The following is a 23,179-nucleotide window of genomic DNA, read 5'->3' as shown; positions in this document are numbered from 1 at the left end:
ACTTTCTTAAATATTTGTGATCTTTAAGATAGTTGTATATGTGTCAGTGATCATAATTAAGAGCAGCCATTGATTGACTTCCCACTTAGTCCTTGTGAATATGCTCAACAGTGACAATCAGATATAAATGCAAAACCCCACAGCTCTTGATTGGGGTATTCATCATACCATAAATCCATATTACCAGTGTCCATGCTTATCTGTAGATAATACCTGGAGAGTCACATATATTTACATACCTCTGAGTAATAAATTGTTTGACTTCGTGTTATACAGAGTATTATGTTCCTTCTTGATGCCTCACTGATCTTCCAATGAAAGATAACTGGATTCTCATATCTGCTTCCATATTCACTCAGTTGCAATATGTTGTTTTGGTTAAAATATATGAAGAAAATCTGGTTTTACTCAGATATGCAATTAAAAGAAGGAAGAGCATTTTAACAGGCAAATAGAATTTTAATATTATTATGAAAATAGTTTTGACTTTGCAAACCTCTTGATCTCAGGGACTTTAACAGGATTTGCAGATGATTCCTTGAGAATTGCTGCCTTAGATGATTAAGGTGGTGAGGATGTAATCTTAGAAAAATAGAAATACATGTCAGTTTTGATGAAATTCTAAGCATTTTGCCCTATGGTCACAGAGCCTTTAAAGTCTCTCAGACCAGATAGTTTTATCTAATATTTGTCTGCTGTAGTGATACATCATAAGAAATAGTTTGCCTCAGGACACTAAACCGCATTCTGCTATAACTCTGAATGAGGCTTCTGGATACAATTCAATGATTCCCAGATTTACATGTGCACTATAGGAAAAATAGGCAAGGACCAAACTTTCATTTATATGTGTATGTGTATATGATGGGTATTTTCTTAAGTCACTGTCTATTAGGTACCAAATTGATATCCTAACTATTATATATATAAATGTGTGTGTGTGTGTGTGTGTGTGTGTGTGTGTGTGTGTGTGTGTGTGTGTGTGTGTGAGATTTTGGGAGGAGCTGAGGCAATTGAGGTTAAGTGACTTACCCAGGGTCACACAGTTAGGAAGTATTAAATGTCTGAGACCAGGTTTTCACTCAGGTCCTCCTGACTTCAGGTTTGGTATTCTATCCACTGCGCCACCTAGCTGCCCCAACATCCTAGTTATTAAGCAACTGATCCAAAGTCAGTAAATAGGGCAGGATGAGGGAAGGTTACATATAGTACTTACTATGAGCAAGGCTCTGTGCTAAGCACTTTATAATTATTTAATTTGAACCTATAATAAATCCTTTACCAAAATCCTGAGAGATAATTATTATTATTATTTCCATTTTACAAACACAGAAACTGGAAAAAAAAAAACAGTTTAACTGACTTACCTAAGTCACACAGCTTGTGTCTGATTTAATGCATCATAGACATAAGTATGTAAAGTGCATTTCTTTTAACATCATTTAAATTTCTTTTGAATTCCAAATTCTCTCCTTCCCTCCTCTCCCATCCATTGATGTCAATATTAATTATACATGGTAAATTATGCAAAATGTTTCCTTATTAGACATGTTGTAAAAATATCAAAAAAGCAAGAAAAATATTTTTTTAAAGTATGCCTCAATCTAGACTTAGAACTCTCTCTAGAGAGATTTCTTTTTTCACAGCGAGTAATTTGAAATGATCTTGGATCAGAAAATAGACTTTTAAATATAAAAACAAATAAAAAACTCTAGATCTCCAAATCTCATCCAGACTGGAAGTACAAGGGTTATACACACTGTAGTCCTCATTATTGACCTACTTGACTTTTGATTTGGGCTGATTCAATTCTATTTGGGGCAAACCAATGATTCCCTTCTCCCAGAGGCTCATTTTATTAATTCCTAAATTAGTGTTGAAATTGGTTAGGCATAGTTCACTATAACTCAGAACTGTCGAATTCAAGAGATTTTCTAGACAGCCTTCCTAGTATTAAGTGTTACAAAAGGAATTATTATGCCTAAGAACTTTTTAAAGATTTTTTAAATGTCATTTAATTTTTTGTTTACTTTAGACTAGTTTTATATATTTTTATTTGCTTTAAATCATGATTTTTTGAGACTCAAAAATTCCTATTATGAAATTTTATAAACATCTGTTTCTGTATGCTTTTATACATTATTCCTATAAGGCTAACTCTTATAGGTATGATGAGCATCTATTTTCTTGAAAGACTATATCATTTCATCAAGAAAGTGTTTAATCTAGAACAAAAATATATTAATGATAAACATTCATTTTCATTCAACAAATATTATTGAATGCCCACCATATTCAAGACATTATAGCAAAAGCAGAATAATTATACTCATGATCTTTGTCATTCAAATGGAATTATATCTCATCACAGATAGTGACAGTCCTTTTTGGGGAAGCAATTTAGAATTCATTAATATTTTAGGGGCTTTGCTAACAATGTCCCTTTTTATCTATTAAAAAAGGAGTGACTTCAATATACAGCATAGAATTGGTGTTGGTAGTCAAATTAACATGGAACATCTCAAAAAAATTGAGTATTTGAAATTTTTTCTTTTGGCTTTTTTAAAAATTAAATTATTTTTGCCACAAATAAGAAAGTATAATAAATCATTTACCACTGTTATATTAGCATTCTCTCTGTCTCAGCATTTATATATATAATATATATGTATATGTATATGTATTTCATTTTCATTTCAAAGGAACTTGTAATTTTGCTGCTTTTTAAGGAAAGCAGAAGATGGGGCACAATGTGGCATTAAACTCTTTTGGAAGTGATAGCCTCAAATGCAAGAAAAAGACAAATACCATCCCTCATTACCACTATTTAAACCTTGAAAAAAACTTAAAGCCCTGAAACCTTGAAACTTGATAAGCTTAATGAATTACTGCTTGGTGCTGCCTGAGAATGACTCCCTAGAGTGATATTTTTTTTTCCGCTTCCTGTTTAGAATAGAAATTCCTTTATTATGACAAATGTATCAAGAAATATTTTGATGTCTCTCTCTTCTTTCTATAAACATATGGCCACGAGGCCACTCATTATTGATCCCTCCATTCATGGTGTGGGACTCAGTCCTGGCCAGTAATAAAGCATTCTTAAAACTTCATTATTTTGGCTGCCCTGTTTTTCTCTCTCCTGGGCACTTCAACCTCATATGAGCCTGTGACCTACAGTTTAAGAATCTTTGTCCTAGATGAGTTTCTCCTTATTTCTATATCTTATCTTGGCTCTCTTGTCTTCTTCACTACTCAGATTTGTCTTCAAAATGGGATATGGGCTTTTTCCATCCTTCCTACTTTGTTCTCTTCACAGTCCTACCTCACTTAAATCCAATACACTTAATTTGACTTCTATAGGGTTGAAAACCTTTAAACTTCTTTTTCCTTAGACTAAACCCACGATTCCATTGTTATGTGGAGCTCCAAATGAAAATCTCCCCTTCCAGTGTAGTTTGACACCTTTTCATGGACTTAAATTTTGAAACTTATCTAGGTCACTAGAAGTGGAATGAGTTGCCAATATGTGGTGGAGATGTCAAGTCAAGACATCACCTTCCTAAAATCATTGTTCCTCTTTGCGAATGAAGGACAAACAATAATAAAAATGAGCTTGTTCTTTGTAAGCAAAACATTATCTTTCCTCGGATTGTTAAAGGGTAAGGTGGTAATGTTAACAATAGTTCTATTTGCAATGGTACTATGTGGAACTGGGCCTTAGTCAATTTTGATCCTCCTATATTGCCTGACTATACCTCTTTCAGATCTTATCTGCAGAATGAACATATTAAATTATTTTTCTGGACAAAATGAAGGACCAAATGCTAAACTTTCAGAAGAATAAAAGTCACTTTGGCAAAGGTTTGAGTTGCTTTGTCACTTTTAGAATCTACTTCCTCATTTTGATCTCTATTAAGAGGATACTAATGATGCATTAAATTCTTCCTTCTCTGATTTCCTCAAGATGTCCTTCATTGACTTTTCCAACCTTAAAATCAGCTCACTCACTGGATAAGTCATTCATGTCTTTTCTTTCTGTTGTCTGTATAAGATTAACCCTGTGTGTTCTCCAAACACTTTCCTTGCCCTTTATATTTCATGGACTAACCAAGATCTTTCCATTATCTTTTTGATAGTCTCAATATGAATTTTTTAAAGAATATAATACCTGCTCAATGACTCAAAAATAGGTAACACTCGGATATTTACATGGAAAAAAATGGGTCTTTGTTCCAGGATGAAGTCTGGGATCAATTAAAAACAACAACAATAATAGCAACAGAGTTTGAATTTTCCAGAAGGAAGATCTTATTTACTATGGAAACTGGAATTTCCTTATCTTTTACTTGTTTTGGTTAATTTTGGCTATGATGTTAATTATTTGTCTTAGTTAATCTTTTTCTTGATTAATTTATTCAAAATATGTCCAATGCTATTTATAACAGTTATTTCTATAGTTTACATTTATGTGTGTATATTTGTGTTTATTTACTTTTCTGTCAGGAAATCTTATTATTATCCTGAACCCATGAATGCTAGGACTTTGTCCCTGAGCCTTGAGAAAATTAAAGGAATTAAGATAGCAAATGGTTAATTGTCTGAATTGAAAGAACTATACTGACTCCATTTTGTGACTCAAGTGTGAAGTTAGCTTAGTTTCTATACAATTATGGATCCATTCCAAATTCTGTCTTGTGAAAAAACTTTATTCAATTGGGGGAATTGAGAGAAAACCTTATTGCATTGTTTAAATGTAGTCTTGTGCCCCTTTGATGTTTTACTACCTCTCTCTATTGTTTATAGATCATTAACCAAGGACTTAGGTAATGCTGATCAGAAACACACTCAGACCCAAAGATTGATGTGAGGAGTTTTCTCACAATTGAAAACGTCAAGTAATTTATATGCCTAATCTAAAAACTAGTCTTGTTCTGATTAATTAGTTATTGTTTCCATGTTCCTTTGATGGTTTACAGCCACTTGGGGGGAGTGGGGACATCACCTTTTCTGATTTCAAGGAATTGTACTTGTTCATTCTTCCCCTTCCAACTTGTAAAATCCCCAATTTATTATCCAATTTAAAATGATTGCCTAATATTGTACCACTTCCTTTTAATTAATGGATTTTATTTCGTTATTTGTTTCATGAATAAAAATCTGCTTCTCCCTGTATTTTGAGTCCAGTACTAAGCTGAAGAGTTCTGTTCCAGTTTGTTAGGTGTTAATAAATCTATATATTCATAAGATTGAACCTTTGTTTCCTCAGTCATTTCATCTTTTACTTACTACAGACTGTCATCCCTCAGCAATAATGAATTCAAACTGGCTTCTCTGAATCAAGTGATTCAATTCCCCATTGTAAGAATCCTACTTGAGATTATATTAACTCTTAATTACTGAACAGACCTGAAATAGTTAATGCAATCTATATAAAAATAAATTTCTTTGATCCAATTACCTGCTCTGTTCTTATGCCTTGTTCCCCCCTTCTATAGAGTTGTGGCTTTCAATAATTGAGCTTCAGAACAGGAAAAAAAAATATTCACGCATACAATAAACAGTAACAGACAATTTCTTTCATCAGTAAGGCTGTGTTTCTTTCAGAAACCCAAATTAAAGTCAAGTCTGTTTTACTTCTTGCCATGGAGTAATTTTGCCATGTTATCAAGAGTGATGATTTTTTGATCCATATCCCTTCTCCCTTTAGAGACAAGAAGAAGGAAAACTCACAATCCCCTGAAAGAACCATCTAAGTCCAATAACATCAAGTACTTTTGATTTTCTGGAATGTTTCTCAATTATGTCATAGCTCAAGGGCTAAGTTCTGAGTGAGGAAGCAGTGATGTTGATTTGTCTATTCTATCCCTGCACCTCTGGGCACATATACAAATCAATGCAAAGTGAATGTTGATATATATGATGAAGGAGCTGTTATAAATAGTGAATACTGGTCAAAATTCTTCTGTTGTTTCTAATGAATAAAATATTGTCCTTTTGTTCAGATTGTTATAAGGTATTAGAAATTCGATTGCAGGGGTTGAAAAAGGAGTGTAAATATTTTTTATAATTTACTTTTCTTATCCTTTACAGAATGTCTTGAAGGTAGATATTAAAGTCCATATGGAGTTACACATTGTAGTAATTTATCTTTTTTTTTTTTTCAGGCTTTATATGATGACTCTAGGGAAGATTCTAAGATGTATCTATAGTTAGGATACTATTCATTTGTACATTTTCTTGGCTGTTCTCCAAATCAGCATTCTGACCTAGAAGCTAGCAAATTGATGTATATTTATATATATATATATATATATATATATATATATATATAAAATCATTATCAACACAATGTAAAGATATCTCCTTTTTGCTTTTTACTTCTTAAAATATTTTTCCTATCATATGTAAAATTTTTTTATTATTTGTTTTCTATTTAATTTTGAATTCCAAAGTCTCTCATTTCCCTCCTCCTTCATTGAGAATGCAAGCAATCAGATGGTGTGGTGGAGGCAGACAGCTGCTTGAGCTCCACGTTTTCTATCAGGACTTACTTCATGACAAGCCTCAGAGTTAATGCTTGACTGAGAAAGAAATCCACAAATTATGACCAAGAGAAGACATCCTTGAAATTCACCAGAGAAAGTCTGTGTTTGTTGGGTGGAGAGTCGGAATACACTGGGCACAGACTGAGGGCAGGCAAGCCAGAGCGGGACAGGCAGCTCACACAGTTCAGATGGGAGAGGGGAGAGGTACAATATCTGCCGTTTCTGCGAAAAAGCTTTTACCCCGGAGCAGCAGAGAGGGTGTAAACACCGGAGTGAAGATTAAAACCCCGGAAAGCTAGTGTTCTCAGAACCTGGCTACCCCCACCTGGACTGACTCAGCGAGTTCTCAGAGCCTCAGAGCTCAGACTCAGTGCAGCCATCGCTGTTCAGTTAGTGGCTCTCTGCTGCCTTCCCCCCCAATCTGTAGAGGAAACCCATTAACATCATCCAGCCCCATCCCCCCCAAACAGACCAATTGTTTCTCTTGTCAATTTGTTTTCTTCGATTCCTACTCTGACAAAATGAACAAAAAATTCAAAAGGGCTCTAACCATTGACAGCTTTTGTATGGAGAGAGAGCAGACTTCAAACACTGAGGAGACTAAAAACAGACTGTCCCCAGAAGAATCCCCTAAGGGGGATATGAGCTGCTTCTCAATACAAAAGAATCTCATAGAGGAAATCAAAAAGGCTCTCACAAGAGAGCTAGAAGAGAAATCGGAAAAGGAAAGGGAAGCTTGGAAAGAGAGCCTGGAGAAGTCATCCCACATATTTAAAGACAGAGTGGATAAAGAAATCAAAGCATTGAGAAACAAGATTAGTGAGCTGGAAAGGTAAACAACTCCAAGGAAAACAGGATTAGTGAGCTGGAAAAAGAAAACAGCTCTCTAAAAAATAAAATGGATAAAATGGAAAAAAATTCCATAGAAGAAAAAAACTCAATTGGACAATTACAAAGAGATATTTAAAAAGTGAGTGAAGAAAATACATCCTTGAAAATTAGACTGGAACAAGTAGAAATGAATGACTCAAGGAGAAACCAAGAGGTAGTCAAGCAAAACCAGAGAAATGAAACAATTGAAAAGAATGTCAAGTACCTTATCAGAAAGACAACAGACCTGGAAAACAGATCCAGGAGAGACAATTTGAGAATAATCGGACTCCCTGAAAAATATGAGGAAAAAAAGAGCTTGGACACTATTTTCGAGGAAATTATCAAAAAGAACTGCCCAGACATTCTGAAAACAGAGGGTAAAATAGACATTGAAAAAATTCATCGATCACCTACTGAAAGGGACCCTAAAATCAAAACACCTAGAAATATAGTGGCCAAGTTCAAGGACCATCAGACAAAGGATAAAATACTGGAAGCTGCTAGAAAAAAAGCAATTCAGATATGGAGGAGCCACAATAAGGATAACCCAGGATCTAGCAGCGTCCACATTAAAAGAATGCAGGGCCTGCAACATGATATTCTGAAAGGCTAAGGAACTTGGTATGCAGCCAAGAATAACTTACCCAGCAAAAATGAGCATCATTTTCCAGGGAAGAAGATGGACATTTAATGAAATAAATGAATTCCATCTATTCTTGATGAAAAAACCAGACCTACATAAAATGTTTGATCTTCAAATACAGAACTCAAGAGATTTCTAAAAAGGTAAAAAGAAATCTTGAGAACTATACTTCTGCCAAAAAAATATGTAAAGAACCTATGTACAATTTGTCTTAGAAACTAGAGGTGGAAAGGAAATTATATCATAAAAAAGTGTAAAGTGGTGGTATTACATCTCATGAACAGGCAAAGGTAACCTATTATATCTGAGAGAAAGAAAGGAGGGAGATGAACATAGTGTGTATCAATAGACATATTCGATTTATGGTAAAACTTCTTCCACTTCATTGAAAAGTGAGAGGGAAAGAGTAAGCTAAGGGGAAGGGAATACAGAAATTGTCGAGGAAAAGGGGTAAAATAAGGGGAGGATCTTTAAGTTGGGGGAGGGATCCTAAAAAGGGAGGGCTGTGAAAAGCAAGTGGTGTTCACAAGTTTAATACTGGGTAGGGGGGTAAGAGGGAAGGAAAGGAGAAAATCATAAGCAGGGGTTAACAGGATGGCAAGCAATATAGAATTAGTCATTCTAACCATAAATGTGAATGTGGTAAACTCTCATAAAGAGGAAGCAGTTAGCAGATTGGATCATAAGTCAGAATCCTACTATATGTTGTTTACAGGAAACACACCTGAAACAGGGTGATACATTCAAACTAAAAGTAAAAGGGTGGAGCAGAATCTATTATGCTTCAGGCAAAGCCAAAAAAGCAGGGGTAGCCATCCTCATCTCAGATCAAGCAAAAACAAAAATTGATCTAATTAAAAGAGATAAGGAAGGGCATTATATCCTGCTAAAGGGTAGCATCAATAATGAAGCAGTATCAATATTAAACATATACACACCAAGTGGTGCAGCATCTAAATTCTTAAAAGAGAAATTAAGAGCTGCAAGAAGAAATAGACAGCAAAACTATAATAATGGGAGATCTCAACCTTGCACTCCCAGAATTAGATAAATCAAACCACAAAATAAATAAGAAAGAAGTCAAAGAAGTAAATAGAATACTAGAAAAGTTTGATATGATAGATCTTTGGCAAAAGCTAAATGGAGACAGAAAGGAGTATACTTTCTTCTCAGCAGTTCATGGAACCTATATAAAAATTGACCATATACTAGAACATAAAAACCTCAAAATCAAATGCAGTAAGGCAAAAATAGTAAATGCATCCTTTTCAGACCACAATGCAATTAAAATTACATTTAATAAAAAGCCAGGAGAAAATAGCCCAAAAAATGATTGGAAACTAAATAATCTTATACTAAAGAATGATTGGGTAAAACAGCAAATCATAGACATAATTAATAACTTCACCCAAGAAAATGACAATAATGAGACATCATACCAAAATGTGTGGGATACAGCCAAAGCAGTAATAAGGGGAAGCTTTATATCTCTACAAGCCTACTTGCATAAAATAGAGAAAGAGAAAGCCAACGAATTGGGCTTACAACTAAAATTGCTAGAAAAGGAACAAATTAAAAACCCCAGACAAACACAAAACTTGAAATTCAAAAAATAAAAGGTGAGATTAATAAAATTGAAAGTAAAAAACTATTGAATTAATTAATAAAACTAAGAGTTGGTTCTATGAAAAAACCAACAAAATAGACAAACCCTTAGTAAACCTGATTTAAAAAAGGAAAGATAAAAAGCAAATTGTTAGTCTTGAAAATGAAAAGGGAGAATTCACCATTAATGAAGACGAAATTAGAACAATAGTTAGGAGCTACTTTGCTCAACTTTATGCCAATAAATTCGATAACTTAAATGAAATGGAAGAATACCTTCAAAAATATAACTTGCCCAGATTAACAGAGGAAGAAGTAAGTAGTCTAAATAGTCCCATCTCAGAAAAAGAAATAGAACAAGCTATTAACCAACTCCCTAAGAAAAAATCCCCAGGACCAGATGGATTTACATGTGAATTCTACCAAAAATTTAAAGAACAACTAACTCCAATGGTATATAAATTATTTGAAAAAATAGGGATTGAAGGAGTCCTACCAAATTCCTTTTATGACACAGACATGGTACTGATACCTAAACTAGGTAGACTGAAAACTGAGAAAGAAAACTATAGAACAATTTCCTTAATGAATATTGATGCTAAAATCTTAAATAAGATATTAGTAAAAAGACTTCAGAAAATCATCCCCAGAATAACACACTATGATCAAGTAGGATTTATACCAGGAATGCAGGGCTGGTTTAATATTAGGAAAACTATTAGTATAATTGATCCTATTAATAATCAAATTAATAAAAACCATATGATCACCTCAATAGATGCAGAAAAAGCATTTGATAAAATCCAACATCCATTCCTACTAAAAACGCTTGAGATTATAGGAATAAAGGGACTATTCCTTAAAATAATAACGAGCATATATTTAAAACCGTCAGTAAACATCATATGTAATGGTGATAAACTAGAAACTTTCCCTGTAAGATCAGGAGTGAAACCAGGTTGCCCACTATCACCATTACTATTCAATAAAGTACTAGAAACCCTAGCCTCGGCAATAAGAGCTGAGAAAGAGATTCAAGGAATTAGAATAGGAAATGAGTAAATCAAACTATCACTCTTTGCAGATGACATGATGGTATACTTAGAGAACCCCAAAGACTCTGCTAAAAAGCTATTAGAAATAATTTAGAATTTTAGCAAAGTTGCAGGATACAAAATAAATCCATATAAATCCTCAGCATTTTTATACATTACCAACACAATCCAACAGCAAGAGATACAAAGGGAAATTCCATTCAAAATAACGGTCAATAGTATAAAATATTTGGGAACATATCTACCAAAGGAAAGTCAGGAATTATATGAGCAAAACTACAAAACACTTGCCACAAAAATAAAGTCAGATTTAAATAATTGTAAAGACATTAAGTGCCCTTGGATAGGCCGAGCGAATATAATCAAGATGACAATACTCCCTAAACTAATCTATTTATTTAGTGCTATGCCAGTAAGACTCCTAAGAAACTATTTTGATGACCTAGAAAAAATAACAACAGAATTCATATGGAACAACAAAAGGTAGGGAATTTCAAGGGAAGTAATGAAAAAAAAAAATTAAGTGAAGGTGGTCTAGCTGTACCTGATCTAGAACTGTATTATAAAGCAACAGTCACCAAAACCATTTGGTATTGGCTAAGAAATAGACCAATCAATCAGTGGAATAGTGAGGGCAAGATAGTGAATAAAAATAGCAATCTAGTGTTTGACAAACTCAAAGATCCCAACTTTTGGGATAGGAATTCATTATTTGACAAAAACTGCTGGGAAAACTGGAAATTAGGATGGCAGAAACTAGCCATGGACCCACATTTAACACCACATACTAAGATAAGATCAAAATGGGTCCAAGATTTAGGCATAAAGAACAAAATCATAAATAAATTGGAAGAACATAGGATAGTCTACCTCTCAGACTTGTGGAGGAGGAAGGAGTTTGTGTCCAAGGGAAAACTAGAGATCATTATTGATCACAAAATAGAACATTTTGATTACACCAAATTAAAAAGTTTCTGCACAAACAAAACTAATGCAAACAAGATTAGAAGGGAAGTAACAAATTGGGAAAACATTTTTACAGTTAAAGGTTCTGAAAAAGGCCTTATCTCCAAAATATACAGAGAATTGACTTTAATTTATAAGAAATCAAGCCATTCTCCAATTGATAAATGGTCAAAGGATATGAACAGACAATTTTCAGATAATGAAATTAAAACTATTTCCACTCATATGAAAGAGTGTTCCAAATCACTACTGATCAGAGAAATGCAAATTAAAACAACTCTGAGATATCATTACATACCTGTCAGATTGGCTAAGATGACAGGAACTAATAACGATGAATGTTGGAGGGGCTGTGGGAAAACTGGGACACTGATGCATTGTTGGTGCAGTTGTGAAAGAATCCAACCATTCTGGAGAGCAATCTGGAATTATGCCCAAAAAGTTATCAAAATGTGCATACCCTTTGACCCAGCCATACTACTCCTGGGCTTATATCCCAAGGAAATAGTAAAGAAGGGAAAGGGACCTGTATGTGCCAAAATGTTTGTGGCAGCCCTTTTCATAGTGGCTAGAAACTGGAAAATGAAGGGATGTCTATCAATTGGAGAATGATTGGGTAAATTATGGTATATGAATGTTATGGAATATTATTGTTCTGTAAGAAATGACCAACAGGATGAATACAGAGAGGCTAGGAGAGATTTACATCAACTGATGATGAGTGAAATGAGCAGAACCAGCAGATCATTATACACTTCAACAATGATACTGTATGAGGATGTATTCTGATGGAAATGGATATCTTCAACATAGAGAAGAGCTAATCCAATTCCAGTTGAACAATGATGGATAGAATCAGCTACATCCAGAAAAGGAACAATGGGAAATGAGTATAAACTGTGAGCACAGTTTTATTTTGTTTTGTTTTGTTTTGTTTTGTTTTTCTTCCCAGATTATTTTTAGCTTCTGAATACAATTCTTCCTTTGCAACAACAACAACAAAATTCGGTTCTGCACATATATATAGTATATAGCATAAAATATAGTATAAAATATTTAATATTTAAAATTATTAATATTTAAAATATAGTATATGGTGTAAAATATTTAATATGTATGGCAATGCCTGCCATCTAAGGGAGGGGGTGGAGGGAAGGAGGGGGAAAATTTGGAACAGAAGGGAGTACAATGGATAATGTTGTAAAAAAAAATATTACCTATGAATATGTACTGTCAAAGAAAATGTTATAATTATAAAAATTAATAAAAAATTTTTAAAAAGAGAATGCAAGCAATCTAATTTAAGTGTAGTAATGCATAATATTGCAATACATATAAGTCATTCATCATCGATCATTGTACAACATTGCTGTTACTGCATACAGTGTTACTGTATACAAAGTTCTGCTCACTTTACTTTGTTTCAGTTCAAGTAAGTCTTTCCAAGTTTTTCAAAAAATAGCCTATTCACCATTTCCTACAGTAAAATAATATTCCATTATAATCATATACCACAATTTGCTAACTTATACCACAATTAAAGGATAATTCCATAATTTCTAATTCTTTGCTACCACAAAGAGTTGTCATAAATCTTTTTATACATGTAGATAATTTCCCTTATTTTTGAAATCTCTTTGGAATATAGCCATAGTAGTGGTACTTCTGGGTCAAAAGGGTATGTGCAGTTTTATATCATTTGAGGAACAGTTCCCAATTGTCACCCAGAATAGCTGAAGTAGTAGTTCACAACTCTACCAACAATGTAGTAGTATTCCAATTTTCCCTCATCTTTCCCTCATCCCCTCCAATACTTATCATGCTCTTTTTCTATCATTTTAGACAATGTGATAGGTATGAAGTAATACTTTAGAATTGTTTTAATTTACATTTTTCCAGTCAATAGTGATTTAGAGCATTTTATTTAATATGAGCATAGATAACTCAGATTATTTCTTCTGAACATTGTCTGTTCTATATATATAGTTCTGATTACTTTTCTGAACATTGTATGTTTATATGCCTTGATCATGTATCTATTGAGGAATTGTTTGATTTCTTATAAATTTTTTAAAATTTTATTTATAAATTTTTGACAGTATATATACATGAGTAATTTTTTAAATAACATTATCCCTTGTATTCATTTTTCCACATTATCCCCTCCCTCTCTCTACTCCCTCCCGTTGATTATAGGCAATCCCATACATTTTACATGTCTTACAATATAACCTAGATACAATATATGTGTGTAAATACCATTTTTGGTTGCACATTAAGTATTAGATTCCAAAGTTATAAGTAACCTGGGTAGATAGACAGTAATGCTAACAATTTACATTCACTTCCCAGTGTTCCTTCTCTGGGTGTAGTTGTTTCTGTACATCATTGATCAACTGGAAGTGAGTTGGATCTTCTTTATGTTGAAGATATCCACTTCCATCAGAATACATCTTCATACAACACTGAAGTGTACAGCGATCTTCTGGTTCTGCTCATTTCACTCATCATTAGTTCATGCAAGTCTCTCCAAGCCTTTCTGTATTCCTACTGTTGGTCATTTCTTACAGAGCAATAACATTCCATAACATTCATATACCATAATTTACCCAACCATTCTCCAATTGATGGACATCCATTCATCTTCCAGCTTCTAGCCACTACAAAAAGAGCAGCCACAAACATTTTGGCACATACAGGTCCCTTTCCCTTCCTCAGTATTTCTTTGTGATATAAGCCCAGTAGTATCACTGCTGGATCAAAGAGTATGCACATTTTGATAATTTTTTGGGCATAGTTCCAAATTGCTCTCCAGAATGGTTGGATTCTTTCACAACTCCACCAACAATGTATTAGTGTACCAGTTTTCCCACAATCACCTCCAACATTCATCATTATTTGTTCCTGTCATCTTAGCCAATCTGACAGGTGTGTAGTGGTATCTCAGAGTTATCTTAATTTGCATTTCTCTGATCAGTAGTGATTTGGAACACTCTTTCATATGAGTGGATATAGTTTCAATTTCATCATCTGAGAATTGTCTGTTCATATCCTTTGACCATTTATCAATTGGAGAATGGTTTGATTTCTTATAAATTAGGGTCAGTTCTCTATATATTTTGGAAACGAGACCTTTATCAGAACCTTTAACTGTAAAAATATTTTCCAAATTTGTTACTTCCCTTCTAATCTTGTTTGCATTAGTTTTGTTTGTACAGAAAGGTTTTAGTTTGATGTAATCAAAATCTTTTATTTTGTGATCAATAATGATCTCTAGTTCTCCTCTGGTCATAAATTACTTCCTCCTCCACAGGTCTGAGAAATAGACTATTCTCTGTTCCTCTAATCTATTTATGATCTCATTCTTTATGCCTAAATCATGGACACATTTTGATCTTATCTTGGTATATGGTGTTAAGTGTGGATCCATATCTGATTTCTGCCCTACTAATTTCCAGTTTTCCCAACAGTTTTTGTCAAATAATGAATTTTTATCCCTAATGTTGGTATCTTTGGGTTTGTCAAAGACTAGATTGCTATAGACGTACCCTTTTTTGTCCTTTGTACCTAATCTGTTCCACTGATCGATTGGTCTATTTCTTACCCAATACCAAATAGCTTCGGTGACTGCTGCTGTATAATATAGCTTTAGATCAGGTACAGCTAGACCACCTTCATCTGATTTTTTTTTCATTAGTTCCCTTGCAATTCTCGACCTTTTCTGCTTCCATATGAATTTTGTTGTTATTTTTTCTAGGTCATTAAAATAGTTTCTTGGGAGTTTGATTGGTACAGCACTAAATAAGTAAATTAGTTTGGGGAGTATTGTCATCTTTATTATATTCGCTCGGCCTATCCAAGAGCACTGAATATCTTTCCAATTATTTAAATCTGACTTTATTTTTGTGGCAAGTGTTTTGTAATTTTTCTCATATAATTCCTGACTATTCTTTGGTAGACGGATTCCCAAATATTTTATACTCTCTACATTTGTTTGGAATGGAATTTCTCTTTATATCTCTTGCTGTTGCATTTTGTTGGTGATATATAAAAATGCTGAGGATTTATGTGGATTTATTTTGTATCCAGCAACTTTGCTAAAGTTGTGAATTATTTCTAATAACTTTTTATTAGAATCTTTGGGGTTTTCTAAGTATACCATCATGTCGTCTGCAAAGAGTGATAGTTTGATTTCCTCATTACCTACTCTTATTCCTTGAATCTCTTTCTCGGCTCTTATTGCCGAGGCTAGCATTTCTAATACTATATTGAATAGTAATGGTGATAGTGGGCAACCTGGTTTCACTCCTGATCTTACTGGAAAAGATTCCAATTTATTTCTATTGCATATTATGCTTACTGACCGTCGTAAATATATGCTCCTGGTTATTCTAAGGAATAGTCCCTTTATTCCTATAATCTCAAGCGTTTTTAGTAGGAATGGATGTTGGATTTTATCAAATGCTTTTTCTGCATCTATTGAGATGATCATATGGTTTTTATTAATTTGATTATTAATATGGTCAATTATACTAATAGTTTTCCTAATATTAAACCAGCCCTGCATTACTGGTGTAAATCCTACTTGAGCGTAGTGTATTATCCTGGGCAGGATTTTCTGAAGTCTTTTTGCTAATATCTTATTTAAGATTTTAGCATCAATAGTCATTAAGGAAATTGGTCTATAATTTTTTTTCTCAGTTTTCGATCTACCCAGTTTAGGTATCAGTACCATGTTTGTGTCATAAAAGGAGTTTGGTAGGACTCCTTCATCCCCTATTATTTCAAATAGTTTATATAACATTGGGGCTAATTGTTCTTTAAATTTTTGGTAGAATTCACATGTAAATCCATCTGGACCTGGTGATTTTTTCCTGGGGAGTTGATTAATAGCTTGTTCTATTTCTTTTTCTGAAATGGGACTATTTAAGCAATTTATTTCCTCCTCTGTTAATCTAGGAAGCCTATATTTTTGGAGGTAGTCATCCATTTCACTTAAGTTATCAAATTTATTGGCATAAAGTTGGGCAAAGTAATTCCTTATTATTTCTCTAATTTCTTCTTCATTGGTGGAAAGATGCCCTTTTCATTTGTAAGACTAAGAATTTGATTTTCCTCTTTCCTTTTTCTGATCAGATTTACCAAAGGTTTATCTATATTATTGGCTTTTTCATAAAACCAACTCTTGGTTTTATTTATTAATTCAATAGTTTTTTTACTGTCAATATTATAGATTTCTCCTTTTAATTTTTGTATTTCAAGTTTGATTTTTGGTTGGACATTTTTAATTTAGTCTTTTTCTAGATTTTTAAGTTGCAGGCCCAATTCATTAATATTCTCTTTCTCTATTTTGTTCAACTAAGCCTCTAAAGATATAAAATTTCCCCTTTTACTGCTTTAGCTGCATCCCACAGATTTTGGTATGATGTCTCATCATTGTCATTATCTTCTGTGAAATTATTGTTTCTATAATTTGCTGTTTCATCCAGTCATTTTTTAAGATGAAATTATTTAGTTTCCAATTACTTTTTGGTCTATTTATCCCTAACTTCTTACTGAATGTAGCTTTTATTGCATTGTGATCTGCGAAGAAGTCATTTATTATTTCTGCCTTCCTACATTTAATTTTGAGATCTTTATGTCCTAATATATGGTCAATTTTTGTATAGGATCCATGAACTGCTGAGAAGAAAGTATATTCCTTTCTATCGCCATTCAGTTTTCTCCAAAGGTCTATCATACCTAGATTTTCTAATGTTCTATTTACTTTTTTAATTTCTTTCTTATTTGTTTTGTGGTTTGATTTATCTAATTCTGAGAGTGCAAGGTTGAGATCTCCCACTATTATAGTTTTATTGTCTATTTCTTCTTGCAACTCTCTTAACTTTTTCTTTAGAAAGTTATATGCTATACCACTTGGTGCATATATGTAGTTTCCTTCCTTATCTCTTTTAATTAGATCAATTTCTGTTTTTGCTTGATCTGAGATAAGGATGGCTACCCCTTCTTTTTTGGCTTTACCTGAAGCATAATAGATTCTGATCCAACCTTTTACCTTTACTCTATATGTATCTCCCTGCTTTATGTGTGTTTCCTGTAAACAACATATTGTAGGGTTCTGACTTTTGATCCAGTCTGCTATCCATCTCTGTTTGATGGGAGAGTTCATCCCATTCACATTTACAGTTAAAATTACTAATTCTGTATTTCCTGCCATCATATTATCCCCAGATTATGCTTTTTCCCTTGACCCCCCTGAACCCCTTCCCCAATATTTAATTTATAGGCACTACTTGTGACGCACAGCCCTCCCTTTTTAGTATCCCTCCCCCTTCCTTTGAAGTCCCTTCCATTTTCTTGTACCTTTCCCTTGTTACCCTTTTCATTTTCCCTTTTCCTCTCCCCCTTTTTAATGAGGTGAGAGAGAATTCAATGAAAAACAAATATGTCAATTATTTACTCTTTGAGCCTACTCTGATGAGAGTAAGATTCACACAATGTTTCACCCCTCTCTAAATTTCCTCAGATGTGGTATATTTTTCTCTGCCTCTTCCTGGGATGTAGTTTCCCTCTTTTTATCACTCCTTCCCCTTTTTCTGATACTACCCCCTTCCATTTACTATTCTCCCTTTTTTTATATCAGTAAAATCAAATTATCCATGTGGACTTTCTATATATCCACAACAGAGATACAGTTCTCAAGAGTTCTGTTTACCTTTTTCTGTTTCTCTTCAGTCTTGTGTATGTAGATCAAATTTTTTGTTTAAGTCTGGTTTTTTTCTTAGAAACAAATGGAATTCCTGTATTTCCTTAAATGACCATCTTATTTCCTGGAAGAAAATGCTAAACTTAGCTGGATAGTTTATTCTTGGTTGCAATCCTTGATCTTTTGCCTTTTGGAATATCAGGTTCCATGTCCTTTGATCTTTTAATGTGGAGGCAGCCAGATTTTGAATGACCCTTATTGTGGCACCTTGATATATGAATTGCTTTTTTCTAGCTGCTTGCAATATTTTTTCCTTTGTTTGGTAGTTCTGCAGCTTAGCCACAATATTCCTGTGGAGTTATTTTTTTAGGGTCTTTTTCAGAAGGTGTTCAATGAATTCTTTCAATGCCTATTTTCCCTTCTGTTTCTATTATCTCTGGACAATTCTCTTTGATGATTTCCTGTAAAATAGAATCTAAGCTCTTTTTTGGTCATAGTTTTCGGGAAGTCCAATGATCCTCAGATTATCTCTCCTAGATCTATTTTCCAGGTCTACAGATTTTCCCAGTAAGTATTTGATGTTATTCTCCAGCTTTTCATTTTTTTGTTTTGTTTGACTGATTCTTGGGTTCTCAATGAATCATTCATTTCTATTCCATCCTGATTTTTTTTTATTCATTTTTCCAAATTATCCCCTCCCTCCCTCCACTCCCTCCCCCCGATGGCAGGTAATCCCATACATTTTATATGTGTTACAATATAACCTAGATACAATATATGTGTGTAAATACCATTTTCTTGTTGCACATTAATTATTAGCTTCCGAAGGTATAAGTAACCTGGATAGATAGACAGTAGTGCTAACAATTTACATTTGCTTCCCAGTGTTCCTTCTCTGGGTTTAGTTGTTACTGTACATCATTGATCAACTGGAAGTGAGTTGGATCTTCTTTATGTTGAAGATTTCCACTTCCATCAGAATACATCCTCATACAGTATTGTTGTTGAAGTGTATAGTGATCTTCTGGTTCTGCTCATTTCACTCAGCAACAGTTGATTTAAGTCTCTCCAAGCCTCTCTGTATTCCTCCTGCTGGTCATTTCTTACAGAGCAATAATATTCCATAACCTTCATATACCACAATATACCCAACCACTCTCCAATTGATGGACGTCCATTCAACTTCCAGTTTCTAGCTACAACAAAAAGAGCTGCCACAAACATTTTGGCACATACAGGTCCCTTTCCACTCTTTAGTATTTCTTTGGGATATAATCCCAATAACAGCAATGCTGGGTCAAAGGGTATGCACAGTTTGACAACTTTTTGGGCATAGTTCCAAATTGCTCTCCAGAATGGCTGGATTCTTTCACAACTCCACCAACAATGTATCAGTGTCCCAGTTTTCCCACATCCCCTCCAACATTCATCATTATTTGTTCCTGTCATCTTAGCCAATCTGACAGGTGTATAGTGGTATCTCAGAGTTGTCTTAATTTGCATTTCTCTGATCAGTAGTGATTTGGAACACTCTTTCATATGAGTTTCATCCTGATTTTTAATGAGTTATTTTCTTCATTCACATTTTTTAGCTCTTTTTGTATGTGCCCAATTGAGTTTTTAAATATATTATTTTGCTCTATTGAATTTTTTTCCATTTCCCTAATTTTTTAGTTATTTTCTTTTTCCAATTCAGAAATCCTACTTTCTTGAGAATTTTTTATCTTTTCCAATGCAGAAATCCGACTTTCCTGTGATTTTTTAAACTTTTCTAATTCACAAATTTTGTTTCCCTGCATCTCCTGTGAATTCTTTATTTTTTCCAACTCAAATTTCAGAATGTTGTCATTCTCTATCATAGCTTCTATTTTTTCTTCAAACTCTCTTAACTTTTTAATAGTCTCTACTAGGAGAGAGTTATGTGATGGGGGGCAGGTATTGTTCCCCTTTAGAATGTTATCTGCTGACTCTCTGCTGTTAACTTCCTCAGGGTTGGATATCTGCTCTTTCTCTGTGTAGAAGGAATCAATAGTTCTCTTCAGCTTTTTACTCATGGTTAAAAATCTTTTGGGGTCTGCCCTTGGGGCAATAAGTTTATTTATTTATTTCTTTACCAGCTTCTTCCCAGACTGGATGGATGCAACGGCTCCTGTGTCTGGGCTAAGAGATAACTCTGGGAGAGAGTTCCCCTCCCGCTCCCTGGAAGTGACTCAGTCAGAGGTGATTAGTAGGACTGCACTGTGAGGGTTGCCCAGTGAAGGACCCCGCTGTTTGTCCTAGGGACTTCCATGAGGTTTAAGACTGAACAGTACTGGCAACACCAAGCCCAGCCAATGCGTCCCATGGGGTTTGGATATCAGCAGCTGATGTGAAAAACCCCTGTGCTCAAACTGGAAGTGTCTGCCCAGAAACCACGGTCCCCATTTCAAAGGTTCCACTTCTCTGAGACTTTGGCTGCTGAGTTCCACAGCCTCTGGCCGAGCCCCACACTATGTGGATTAGATGTTCCTCCGGCTGTGTCCCCACTGTTCATTCTCTTAACTACCCCAAGGTGAACCCCAGACAGTAAAAAGTGGCTGCACAGCCATGCCAAGATCAGTTAGGTCACTTCAGGATTGGGGTGGTTCTAGTATCTGGCTTTATATTTTAAAGTGGCTTGATTTCTTTTCTGAACTGCTGTTTTATAAGCAGAGAAGAGCTAACAGCCTGTGCCAGATTCCTCTATCTCAGTGGCTTCTCTGATCCCAGAGTTCTCCCCAGCCTGATTGGCACAGTATGCTAGCACCTAACTGTCTGTGCTGGCCTTTTATCTTCCTCCCCTTGGAACTGACATTTTCTGTTGAAACTCAAGATTCTCTTCAGCTGGTATGTTGTGCTTCCAATCCTTGTGGTTTCTATCAGTCCAGCATTATTTTTGAGGCTGATTTAACTAATTGGTAATGAGGGAAGAAGGGAGCATACAGATTCTTGTGTATCTTCTCTGCCATCTTGGCTCCGCCCCCCTTTACAGACTTTTCTGAAATAAACCTGTTTATCATTTCTTATAGAATGATAATATTTCATTTATTTAACATAACTTACTTAGCTATTCCCTAGTTGATGGGCATCCACTCAACTTCTGATTCCTTACCATCATAAAAAGAGTTGCTACAAATATTTTTGTACATATAAATCTTTCCCCCTGTTTTATTACATGCAATTTAAATGAAAAATAACTTGATAGCTTAATGACTCTGGTCTGTCTTTTTTGTATAACTGGTTTTTAGCAACTCTATCAAATAATAAGAAAATAATAATGAATGAAACTCAAAACAAATTAATTTAATTACATATTAACAATCCTTTTTTGATACAGTCATTTGTGCAGTGAAAGAAACTATATGATGAACCTCATAAGTAAAAGGTAACATGAGTAATTAGAAAACTGGACATTGGCTTCAAAGCTCAAAGAGTCTCCTCTTTAGGGTCAAATATAAATTCTCCTCATTGACATTATTAGTTCTTTGAAATATGACCTTATCTAATCTATCTAGACTTATTAAAACACATTATACCTTTTCTAGCCATTCTATAATCCTTCCATACTGATTGTACTTGCTGTTCTTCAAATAGAACATATCACCCATCTCCATGATTTTTCACTGAACATTTCTCATAACTCTTCCTCCTCACTTCTGATTCTTGGAATCTCTGACATCCCCCAGGGTTCACCTTAATGTTACTATGTATTTCCTTTTTGTGTGTACCATAGAACGTTGCCTCTTAAACTGGAAAAAAAACCAGTATGTAGGAGATTCTACCTATAGATTATTAGATAATTAAGATATCTTGATTATCTTATTCTACAAAAACTGGATACAGAAATAAAATTTAAATTGTATTTAAATTCTATTTTCATGATATGATTTGTAATGCCTTCTCAATGGATGTTGATAAGTGTGAGGAGAGGGAGAGAATTTTGAACTGAAAAATAAAATCTAAAATTTAATTTTAAAATGAAGATAAATTCTTTCAAATTTATCCTAGTTTATCCTAGCTCCTGGATATTTTTCATCCCTTCCAACCTTTTTGCTATCAAGTGTTCTTGATAAAAGAAGAGTGTTAAATACTTGAAGAGTGACAGCTTCCTGTTGTGGTATCTTACTTTATCTGGGGAGAGGTTATTTCCTATTTCTTTCAGCAGAATGCTATCTAATATTGTGGTAAGGAAACACATTTAAAAGCACAAAATCTCATGTAAATGAGTTTTAATTGTTATTTATTCTGAAAAATAACTCATTTTTTTGTAACTTAGTAAGGCTTGTAAAGCATTTTACACATATTATTTCATTTGTTCAATACAGGTGCTATTATATGACCTAATAGAAGAGGAAATCAATGATGAAAGATATACGGTGCTCATCAAATACTAAATATTAGTCATTGAATGGTTATTAAATCTCTACTATGATCCTGATACTATGCTAACCACTGGAGATCCAAAAAGAGGCAAAAAATGCTCCCTATCCTCAAGATGACAATCTAATAGGAAGACAGTGAGCAAACAAATATTTACCAAAAAAAAAAAATAACTAGTTCTATGATAGAGGACATGTCAAGACATTTATGTTAAAGATGGAAATTAATCTTGGACTTAAAAAAAAAAACAAGGAAGAAAGTATGCACAAATGAAGAAAAAGAGTACTTTTACCATGGGAACAGTCAGAGAAAATAACTATTGCAGAGGGATGGAGTATCTTATTTGTAGGATAGCAAGGAGACAGGAAAGGCAAAAAGGTGCTGTGTT

General features: G+C 34.0%; 1 long non-coding RNA gene across 1 annotated transcript in view; it reads right to left on the bottom strand.

The window, feature by feature from the left end:
- Positions 1 to 508: 508 nt before the first annotated feature.
- LOC141559448 (uncharacterized) overlaps positions 509 to 23,179 on the bottom strand; it is a 77,933-nt gene continuing 55,262 nt past the window's right edge. The window contains exon 3 of the long non-coding RNA XR_012487425.1: positions 509 to 582. This is a non-coding gene — a long non-coding RNA (uncharacterized LOC141559448). The remainder of the gene's footprint in view (positions 583 to 23,179) is intronic.

The sequence above is a fragment of the Sminthopsis crassicaudata genome, chromosome 3 (assembly GCF_048593235.1).
Source record: "Sminthopsis crassicaudata isolate SCR6 chromosome 3, ASM4859323v1, whole genome shotgun sequence".
NCBI classification, from domain to species: Eukaryota; Metazoa; Chordata; class Mammalia; order Dasyuromorphia; family Dasyuridae; genus Sminthopsis; species Sminthopsis crassicaudata.
Note: the sequence above shows the minus strand (reverse complement) of the source record. Positions and strands in the feature narration are given on the sequence as shown.